At 41.1% G+C, this 11,263-nt stretch overlaps 1 pseudogene; it reads left to right on the top strand.

Moving 5' to 3' along the window:
- The first annotated feature begins 4,465 nt into the window (after positions 1 to 4,465).
- Positions 4,466 to 5,917, top strand: LOC117275636 (uncharacterized; annotated as a pseudogene).
- The last annotated feature ends 5,346 nt before the right edge of the window (positions 5,918 to 11,263 follow it).

The following is an 11,263-nucleotide window of genomic DNA, read 5'->3' as shown; positions in this document are numbered from 1 at the left end:
CAACCTTAATTTAAAGATGGAAGAAAGACCCGAATGGACTTAATTAGGAGCATGGGCAATCATTCGCGCACGAGATAGCAATGACAGGAGATTGATCGGTCGGGGTCGAGTGATCCTCAGGGTTTAGTGTTGCGACTACCTCTATTCTATTTTAGAAAGATGCTTAAAGCCTTTCGAGTTCCTGTCGCTCATTCTTTCATTGTTGCTAGCTTGTGGTCACTCGTCACTTTGTTGTTAGACGAGGCTTTTCCTTCGCTTATGTTGCTTTCCTGGTACTCTTCTTATTTATTAGTTGACATTTGGTCGCTAGTCCACCTGAATCTTGACTGGTTTGAAGGCTTCTTTAGCGGCGTAAGCAGAAGACTGTTGAAAGTTGATGAAGGCTAGACAATGTATAGACCCTGTCATCGAAGCCCCCAACTATGAATGAGAGTGAACGAACTCGGTCTAGCGTAAAAGGAGAGAAGAATAAGCAAATAGATCAGAGCAATTAGTGATACTCAAAGTGATTACAAGCTATGCTCACTTAGCAAGTACAGAATCAGAGTGAGTCAAGCGAGAGGGAAGCTAATGAGAGATAATCCAAGTGAGCTAGCAAGAATAAGGACTATACCAACAATCAAGGCGATATAGAGGGCACTTAGTTGTCAGTCTAGCAACTCTACCACCCAGCAAGCAATTGAGCTCACTAATCAGACACTGAGACAGACACAAGCTCAGTCGTGACATAAGGAAAAGACAAAGGAATAAGGCGACTGGAAAAAAGAGAGGGCTCCTTTCTTTTCTAGCTTTGGCAGGAGGAATGAAAATCATATCCTATACGAAGACCTATATACAAAAAATGCACTTTTCCTTGAGTCCCAAGTTGCCTCCCCTCCTCTCTGAGGCTGATCACATCCATATTTTGTGCCCCTCGCCTTTGAGTACGGCAACAGCCTAGACATAGACCGAATTAGGGGCCTAAACTATTGAGTAGATTGCCCATGGAAAGTAGTTTACTCCAAGATCTGACTCCACCCGTGTAGGAGTTTGGGAAGGTCAGAATTAAACAAAAAGCGGTAGAAGCGAATAAAGTGTTACGCCCATTCGTTTTTTCATAGTTGGAGAAAATGGAAGGAGACGTCGTGCAAGTTGAAGACTTTGATAGGTGTCGGTAGGCACACCTCTGATAAGGGCTCGATCCTGAGAATCAATCCCAATCGAATTAATGGAAGAGAGACCCTTTATCCTCTTAATCTTTAGAATCGATATTATATATAGGATAATTAGTCCATTGCGGTGCCCAATAAGTGGCAAGATGAATAGAAATTTTGAAGGGATATAAGGCTCAGTTAAGGTACGGAAAGACACTGGCCATCTAGGTCACCAAGTACTCTTATTTTTTAGGGAGTCAAAGACGATCAAAATAGAAACTTTTGATCAGGGAGAGCTCAACAAGGTCGAGACCGAGATGATAGATATTCCAATGAAGATCGAAGAAGATAAATGAAGTTTTATACCTACCCCTAACTGGCACTATGAATCCAATCCCATCTACATAAATGTTCCTAGCCACGAGATGAGGGGGTTCTCTCTTACTGTTAAGCCGTCTTCAACTCTTCTTTCTTTACTCCTTTACGCATCAGGGATGATAATTGGATAGAATCTCCTTAAATAAAGAAAGGGGGCATATAAATTAGGTTTTTGGCTCGCAATAAAACTAGGGTCCAGATCGAGCAGCTAGTAGTCCTATCTATCCACCATTCCAGACACAATATCTTGAGTACCTATGAAGGTGACCACATCTACTGACATATGATGTTTGGACATAGAATTGAGTCCTTGTAAATGGGCAAATCCAGGTGCTCTTATTTTGTGACGGTAGGGACGATTGCTTCCATTACTGACCAGAAAGACACCAAATTCTTCTTTAGGTGCTTCAACTGCGGTATAGGTAGAAGGAGCTGGTACGGAAAAAGCTTATGTATAAGGTTCAAAATGGTGAATTGAGGTAGAGAAGACCAATGATCTTGTAGTCATTTGGCCAGATATTAAAAGAAAAAGCTTGAATTTGCTTCCCCTATTATATAACCGGTCCCATCTCTCTCAAAATCTAACATGGTATTTTCCCATCATAGGGCTTTCTATCTATAGATTAAGCCATTACCAAGGAGCTAATTTTTTCAGAACTTAGTTGAATTCTTCTATAGAGAAGGCGAAGCATCCTTGGCTCAGCATTATAGCACATAGGGCTTCAGCGCTACTATAGTGCTTCGCTAACTCTAAGTGCCTCACTATGAGAATCTAGCTTCGCTAACGCTCGGCTAAGTCTTGAACCTTCACGCTGACCGTTCGCTTTCTCAGTAGAAAAAGTGCTTCTCTTTTCCCCTTAACCTTAAGTAGAAGTACAAGAAAGATATTATTGGTTTTCTTGCTCCCGCTTCCTCATCTGCGCTCATCAAGCCAACTTTGCTCTTTAGGAGGTGAAACAACGGTTGAAGCGAACATTTCGAAATGACAGCATCGAAGATATATTTCTATATATACACGATTATGGTTATCTCGGACTGTCTTCTGGAAAAAGTAGCCTACTTGTGGGGCATTTTGTACTTACAGCCTCTACGATAAGCAAGTGAATGTGGTCGGTGCGTGCCGAACCATTCATCAAGCCATTTTTCACCTCAACTCCCTAATAGTAATTAGGGTAGTTTACAAATAGGGGTAATCATTTCGCACATGACTGTGATAGCCCTCTCGATACCTTATTCGAGCTTTGTAACTAGTGGCTGGTTTCCCGTCGCATTAACCTTTTCCTAGTGTACGAAGCCCCAACGAGAAAGGTGTTAGTGCTTTATCATTGGGTCAATAATGCTAATCCATCTTTTTGTACTACTCCTAGGGCAGGAAGAAGATAAGAAAACGCGTTTTATCATTGGGTCAATAATGCTAATCCATCTTTTTGTACTACTCCTAGGGCAGGAAGAAGATAAGAAAACGCGAAGCTTTCTCTATCTTTCCAAATTAAAGACTACCTTCTCTCGGCTAGATCTTGGTCCAGACTACTACGAGGATCCTGTATCTAGCAACCCAACCTATACAAAGGGCATCAAAGCCCCTTGACTAGGTTAGAGCTATAGAGCTTACCTTATTTATTATTATTAAAAAGGGAAAGGGCCTTTTCAGCTGGTGCGCAGGAGCACACTTCCATTTTCCATTTACTAGTAAGGGATCATGTGGTTCCTATGATGCCGCATTTCTTTGTCCTTTTCTTTTAGTACTTCGACCCAAAGCGATAACTTCTATCTAGTTAAGTGGATAAGATGGTTGCGCTCCAGCTCACTCAAGAATGGGACGGTAGTGATCATCCGACAAGCTCGTTCTGATCTTGGACGTAGTATATTGGAATCATGAAGCACCACCACGAACGCTACCACGTGTCCACATGCGGTGCGGTAAGGCACCACCCTGTTGTGCTGGTAGCCAACTCTGGCATGTCAGCTTAGTTATCCTCATCAAACCACTTACTTGATGTTTAGCTTCTGGTAGACAGTTCCTTTCCCCCAAATCAATGAAGAAGGGAGACGTAAGTTGATTCTTCTGAAGAACCGGATGCGAAGCACTATACTGGGGGAGGGATGATAAAAGAAACGGCTCTGAAGAAAAAATATTAGGGTTCCCAATGCTTCTCCATGCTCAACGAGATGTGCCTAACTCGGGATGCTTTACCCTTAACCCCATAAGGTTTCGAGATGGATCTTAACCTGAGTTTTGGTTAAGAACAGTGATGATATACGTTTCACACGGCGCACGATTCCATGGATAGTTTCATTCAAGATCGTGATGAAGGACATATTTTACGATCATCGGCTTTGATCATGCCACTATGCATTTGATTAAGACATTGCACAATGATCTGAACACTTTGTCGCATCTCTTCTATACGAATACAATAATGATCATTGCGATCTCCTCTGGTACCTACTAGTATATCGGGATCTAATTGGTCATGAATATCGTAAGGTTCTGCTTTTAGCAAGTCCAAGCATACCCCAGAACCTCTTAATATTACACCACTGAATCCCCAATCCTTTTCTTGTTGTGCAGTGGCAGTACCAATCTCCACTAATCGTTGTTTCCAGATATGATTGTCGGTTGACATCTCTTCTAATTCATCCATACGAGAAGCAAATTGTTGTGTGAATCAATCAATATCTATACATAAGCAAAGAGGTAGATCTTGTGCCACTACACCTGGTCGTATGAAACTGGCATGCATCCTGGCTCCTGAGACTCTATTATAGAATTCCAACAATTTCTCTCGCTCCTCAAAAGCCCACAGGAACGGAGTTGATGCTCCTACATCCAAAGAATGAGTATTTAAACCAAGTGAATGATTTGAAATTCGAGTTATTTCACGGAATAACAATCGTATATATTGAGCTCATAATGGTACCTTGCAATTCAAAAGTCTTCCTACGGCTGAAGAATGAGCGTGTTCTTGGGCCATCATAGAAACATAGATAGGGTCGATGATGGAACGAAGAACAAAACTTTACGATAACCTTTTCGTAGACATTCACTTGCATCACATACACAAGTGCTCTCTGAACCGTGAAATAAGGTCACCCATAACACGACTCTCCCACTTGAGTTATCTAACACCAGGCCATGCTATTCAATTATATTGGAAAAATTACAGCCTAAGGTAACAACTAGTATGGAAAGCTGGTCGCCTTTAGAAGCCATCGCCGGTAACCAAAGCTTATCTTTCTCGCAACCACTTTGGTACTTTATTTATAGCCTTTTTAAGTTATGAAATAGAAGGGGGGGCTTGCGCTTGAATTGAAGTAGCGCCTTTGGAATATGATAAGGGATCCTAAGTGGCACGTTCGTGGAGGCAAACCGAAGGAAGAGCAAAAGGAAGGTTGGGCGCTTGTGAGGCGAGGAAAAACCTCGAATAGGAGGAGGGGACTCTCTGGATCCTCCCTGCTTGTAGAAATGAATGGATCAGAAAGAGGCTTGGTTCTCTATTTCTGGGAGGGGGATGAAGGCCATAAGAGAAGATTTCCCTACCGGTAAGGAAGAGGGAAAAAAGGTGTTGTCATCTATCTCGACTAGTTTGCCGAGGCGTTGGAAATCCAGACCGGCTCAGAGAATTAGTCTTCGTTTTGCCAACAAAGAAGTCATCCTTGATGATTTTCCATTCTTTCCCTGTCGAGCCGCCTCTCTTCGCCATTCGATTCTTCTGTCTTCCCTTTCAATAACATACTCAAGCAACCTCCTTTCCAGTCACTAACAAAGAAAAAACCAATCAAAGCCATATCTAAGTAAAGCTTTGTTAGTTATTTTTCCGGCCCCAGTCGAGTTTATTTGACCCATTCCCGAGTCTCTCATACTGCGCAAGTAAGTGTGCGACTCCGTATGAGGACCTCCTTCTCTTATGCCCACTCTCCATTCACACAGTTCTTAAAGTAGAGGAGGAAGGGTGGGCAGCAGGTACCACAAGCCCTCTGTCCCACACATATATCTAAAAGCAAGTGTAGTTCACCGATTCCATCGAATGCTCGTATCTCTCGGCAAAGATTGTGTGAATGTGTAGTTATACCTAGGATGCTTAGCCGTAGAATAGACCGATCTACTTCCCATTATTTTTTGGTGCACTCGCTTTATATCTCTGACACATAAGGAAAGATGTGGTAGGAAGAAAGCAGGCCTAGCCTCTTTCCGACCGATCATTCCGCTAGCATCTCGCATTCATGCCCCTGTTTGACCGCCGCTTGGGGATGTAGTTATAGATAGGATAGTCTTAGTGGGGATGTAGTTTCCATATTCCATATGTCACTTAGTTATCTCTGCCTCGTTGCTGGTCAGCACCTCTAAAAGAAACGGAGGACTTTATTCAGTGACCACACGATCGCCCTCTGAACGATCAGAATAAGGTAAAAGCTTGAAGATAAGTTTTGTACTCAATTAATTTTTCAGTCCCCTAGTCGGGTGGGCACTGGCCAGTTTTTCGACTAGATCCCCCTAAAACTCGGATAGCGAGGAAATTGACTTCCGAGAGAGCTGCTTTCGCCTCGGTATTTACCTAACAAGAGAGATATGATACAAAAGTAGTCCTTTACGCGACGAAATGCCAGACAGACTGATACCTGCTAACTACGTTTTATATAGACTGGAAGCTAGAGAGATACTAAGGTATAGTGCTGCTACCAGAGAAGGCTCTTTCATGCTAGGCGTCCAGACCTACTATACGCTAGCCGTATCCCTGGAACACTTACTATATCTACTAAGGCTTCATCCTAACCAACTATACCTGATATAAAGTCGTTTTATAAAAATTCAAGACAAGCAAAACCAAGAAAAGGATAGCGATCACTTTAGGAACATCACGGGGGAGGAAGATAGAAAGGTAACCTATGACACCGGGGAATTAGACTTTTTCTCCCTCCTCAGCTTTGCGGATGGAAGGAGGGCGAGAGTGTAGCACGCATGCTCTATGCTTTTTGCCAGCTTTCCCGCTAGTAAAAGATTAACTCTTACCCTCTCTCTGTGTCTAGGGATTCTTGGAGCATGAGTTAAGTAGATAGTTGATTGCTCTTTATTTCGATTGAGTGTAAGTACTTTTAGAGTCTCTCTCTGTGGGCGTGCAAAATAAGAGAGCCACTGCTCTTCGGTGTGATGAGGTGGACAATTCCTTACTCCAACTTCAAAGGAGCATCTTTGCATAAATCAATACTAACTCCTCAGTCAGCAGACCATCGATTTCGGAGATTAGAGCAGAAGAACTCTGTAACGGTGGAGAGAGGTTTCACCTCGAATCCAAATGATTTCTCTTATTCTCTTAAGATATTTCTAGTTAGGACTTGATCGAGGGATAAATTGACTACGAAATATAAAATAACAAGACCATAACCCCGAGCCCCCGCCTTAAAATATCCCAACTCATCACCCTCATCTCCAACTTATTCGTAATTTTAAGGTGCTTTTGACGATTATAAAAACTTATTTGGAGACCAAGGCGAGGGGTTATCTTCGGCAACCAACTGGTGGAGCCGGCCTCCCCGTCGTCCCCCTTTCCCGCACCCTCCATAACGGAAACACGTAGAAACATTGATCTATTTACTTCCTCCTTGAATAAGATCGGGATGAGGAGTGACCTTTTACTCGACCTCGAGGATCGGCTTAAACTTGAAACTGCCTCAGAAGCAAAGAGACGCAAAATAATATAATACATGGAGATCTTGGCCTTTGATAAAGTAGAACTGATATATTGGCATTCTCTTCCAACTTCGTATCCGAAATCAGGGCAAACTATCTCTAGATGGAAAAATAAAAACTAGAATTGATCTGCACATCCCTCTATTCCAATAGAAAATGTTAGCCTTCATCTATGAGATCGAGGTATCACTACCATTTAGGGCTCGCTTCCATAATAGGCTTTGAAACCTCGCCTTCCAATTCGATGTCTGATCCCGAATACCATGACTTTCCTTCAAACGGGCATCACCTTCAAAGAGAGTAATCAATCTACGGACAACAAGGCCAATGAAGATCAAATTTACCAGGGTCTGAGTCGTGTCTTGTCCTTGAGTCCTCTCTATGCCTCTCATGTCCTTCTTTCAACAACTTGGGACTCAGTAGCACACTCCTTGATGCTTTCGTGCTTGATGACTTCTGATGAACCAATGATAGAGATCCTTCCTAATAGCTGCTATTCAATCAGTCTCTGGGAGTGAGGAGTCGTAGGAATTCACATTGCCTTTTACGGCTTGGAATTCCTATTATATATAATAAATGTATTGGAAAATGCCTTTCTTTTCTTGAATTAAAAATTTCTTCGCATTTTCTCAGCTTGACACCTACTTTAGAATAATCCTTTTCTAAGTACGACAAAGCTTCCTTGTAAACTAAGGCTAAGGCATGCTCGATAGCAAGAAGTTAGTGACTTCTTTTAGTTCATGAACTAGAACTTGCACGAGGTATCACAGTGGAGCCTGTCTTCTGTCCGGTTCTTGGGTCCGGTCGATCCTCTTTAAAACTACATCCCTGCCTCTCATCTAACTCGAGTTTTCCCACTCCTTTGAACGTTAAAGTAGCTAGCTTCAAGGAGTAAGATTATATCCCTAGGGGTATGTTAGGAGCAGAATTTCTCTTGCTAGTGGAAGTAAGAGTAGCAAGGTTAGGACCACATATAAATATAATAGGGGGTTCGAAGAAAATTAGATTCCCTATAAGTTTTGTCCGGTTGGGAAAGCCAGAACTCTTGTAAACCAGCTTGATAAAAGGTAGTGGTAAGGACAGTTTCAGTACCACTGAAAGTGCGATAGACCTTCAGGCAAGGGACTTGGGCAAACAAAGTCCTTACTCGTATTCCACCAACAACTCACGTATCGTATATGGCTTTTTCTTATCCTTTCTGTATAGACTTGCTTCCCAACTATGTCAAAAGCCAGTTTAGTTTTATCCAAGAGTAAGAATTATAAAGCATTTCGCAAGCTTGAATCCCTATAAAAAGTTCGTTCCAACAATTTAGCCTCAAAATAAAAAAAATGGGGTAAAAGTTAAGTTTCTATTTAATTGAGTAAGATCCTTTTGAATAGAAGATGCCCATGAAAAAGAATTTTTTAGAGGAAAATAACAAAAATGCGAATTTCCCTATTAATTAACCTCTGAAGCGGATACGATCCAAAGAAGTATATACCTGTAGATGAAAGAAGAGCTTCTATGTGAATATTTCTAACAGTGGTTTATCCTCCAAGAGTCAAGTAACTAGCACTGGTTATTCCAGCAATAACTCTAACTGTAATAGAAGTAGGACCGTCAACTCCAAGTGTAGCAGCGAGAATGTCTCCACCATCAGATATTGCATTAAGAGCTTCTATTACATCAACAGTGGAAATAGAGAGCAGGCTCGAAATATAATAACTTTGACTGCTTAGGCACTTTGCACCTAAATAAATAGTACACAAGAAAAAATAATAAGACGCGAAACTAATAGAGTCGTAGCCTTCTAAGACTTTCTTTTCCAACTCACTCGATCGATAGGGTAAAGCAATCAACTGGAAATCGACCAAAAGGACTTGTCAAGCCTTAAAAGTCAAAACATGCATCACATATCATCATGCATAGCTTATTAGTTGTAGTAGCTACACGGAAATCATAAAGCATATAGTAATTTTCTCCATTGTCATAAATCAAATAGTTGTCTCTCCTCTCACAAAGCAGGTGAGCTTCAAGCTTGAAAGATCAAGAAAAGCGAGAACAGGAACTCCTAGAGCTGCTGGAGCGCCTAACCCGGCTCTTACCTCCTTCTACCATCGCCCACCTCTGATCAGTATTCCAATACTCCGAAGCACATATCAGAGAGTGCCGGACAATTCATCAATATTAGAGTATGTAGGCGTGATGCGATATTCAGGCACGTCCTTGCCTGACATGATGGTAGGAGAGGCAGCATAGGTGATAGAAAGGCTAAATGGGGTTGATTTTTTGATTATGGATGAGGGTATAAAGGACTTCATGAGGGTCTTTAAAAGTGCTAAATTGCGCCATCGTGGAGCAATTTTAGTGTGCACAAATGGGAGCAAAATAAGGAATACAGAGACTAGTAAGTTCAGTTGGAATGGAGTTCTTGATAGCAAAGTTTGTGTTGTTAGATCAGTGACACTTCCATTGGGAATGGATTGGAGGTTGCTTATATAGCAAGTAAAGATGGAAATAAAAAATCTCAAAAACATGCCAAGCGTTGGATTAGACACGTTGATAGAAATTCAAGGGAAAATCATTTTATTCCACGATGAGTTGCGTATTTTTTTCCTTTTCTATAACAATGGTGTTCGAATACTCGAGGCTAAATTAGGTTTTTGGCCTTTCCTTTATCATGATCGAAATTAATCTCAAGTTGGAGTATATTTTCTTTTCTTTGTGTGTATATATATGTGGAAATATTAGTTTTTTGGTTTATGCAATAACAATTGTTATTAGCTTTTTATAAATTTGTCTTATACTAATGAGGCCTTGCTTATAGCCGAGGTTGAGGAATGAGGCCCTTCTAACCTTTGTTCTCCTAAATAAAATATAAATACAAGCTCATTGTTCTTTCTCCCTTGATCACATAGCCTACATGTTTGATCCTCCATTGTGATATGTATTCTAGTCATTCTTTCCTTGGTTAGTAACATGTCTTAGTTAGGTAACTAAACACAGAATCTGGGCTTAGGTTGCATCACTCTGTTCTACACCAAATTAGTCTCTTGCAATCTCATATGTGGTCCTAGTAGTGCGTTGTAGCTCCTTGTCAATGAGTATTCTCCATTCTTTTTCAGCACATAGTTCCCATCATTGTACCATTGTCATCACCTCTTTAAGTGAATTTATTTTTCTCCGGTACCAGCTACTATCACTAGGATGGTTGTGGTTCCAAATGTCTCTTTCATGCTTCATGTATATCCCATGTATCCACTTTACCTACAATACATTTTCTTTCTTGCCAATTGCCAAAGTAATTTCCCTACAATAGCTATATTCCAGTTCTTGTACCCTTTGATATTCAGCCCACCATACTTCTTTGGTGTATACACTTTATCCCAACCTACTAATGTAAGTTTCCTATGATCTTCAGTACTACCCCAGAGATAATCCCTACGTGTTTTGTCCCCCGAAAGTTATATATTGAAAACAATAAAGCATTTATGATTTGTAATCTCCCAACATAGGATAGGTATCTTGAGTAGGCATTCTTGGACCTTGATGGTGGGCTATAATCTCGTATTTTAGTCGCTTATTGCACTCTAATTCACTGTACTTTACTTGTGTTGAGATTTAATTGCTAGTATTTTGTACTTATTGTGTTTTATGACTTGTAGGAGTGATTTTAACTTATGTAGATGTTGTGGAACTAATTCGAGCTATTTGGAGCTTTGAAGTCTGAGTAGAAACTCAAATGATTAAGCCAGGATCGTGCTCGGGGGTCGAGGATCACTTCTGGTCGTCAAAAATTAAGGAAGAAGCAACAACTGAAGAAATGCACTAGTGCGACACAGCAGTGTAATTTTGTGTCAGGAATTGACAAACTTCAGAGGCTGGGTTTCTGTGGTCTGGCAAGAAAAGGCACTAATGCTAAGCATAATGCAATGCATGAAAAGCAATAAGCTCGCAAGTTTTCCTATTTCGGCTAGGAAATGGTGATTTTGTTTGGGCCCCTACTTGGTATAAATACATAGAAAAATATTATTTTCAGTACTTTTGACATACTTTAGACCTAAGGAAACTAAGAAGGAGT

Source organism: Nicotiana tomentosiformis, chromosome 8 (assembly GCF_000390325.3).
Source record: "Nicotiana tomentosiformis chromosome 8, ASM39032v3, whole genome shotgun sequence".
Lineage (NCBI taxonomy): Eukaryota > Viridiplantae > Streptophyta > Magnoliopsida > Solanales > Solanaceae > Nicotiana > Nicotiana tomentosiformis.
Note: the sequence above shows the minus strand (reverse complement) of the source record. Positions and strands in the feature narration are given on the sequence as shown.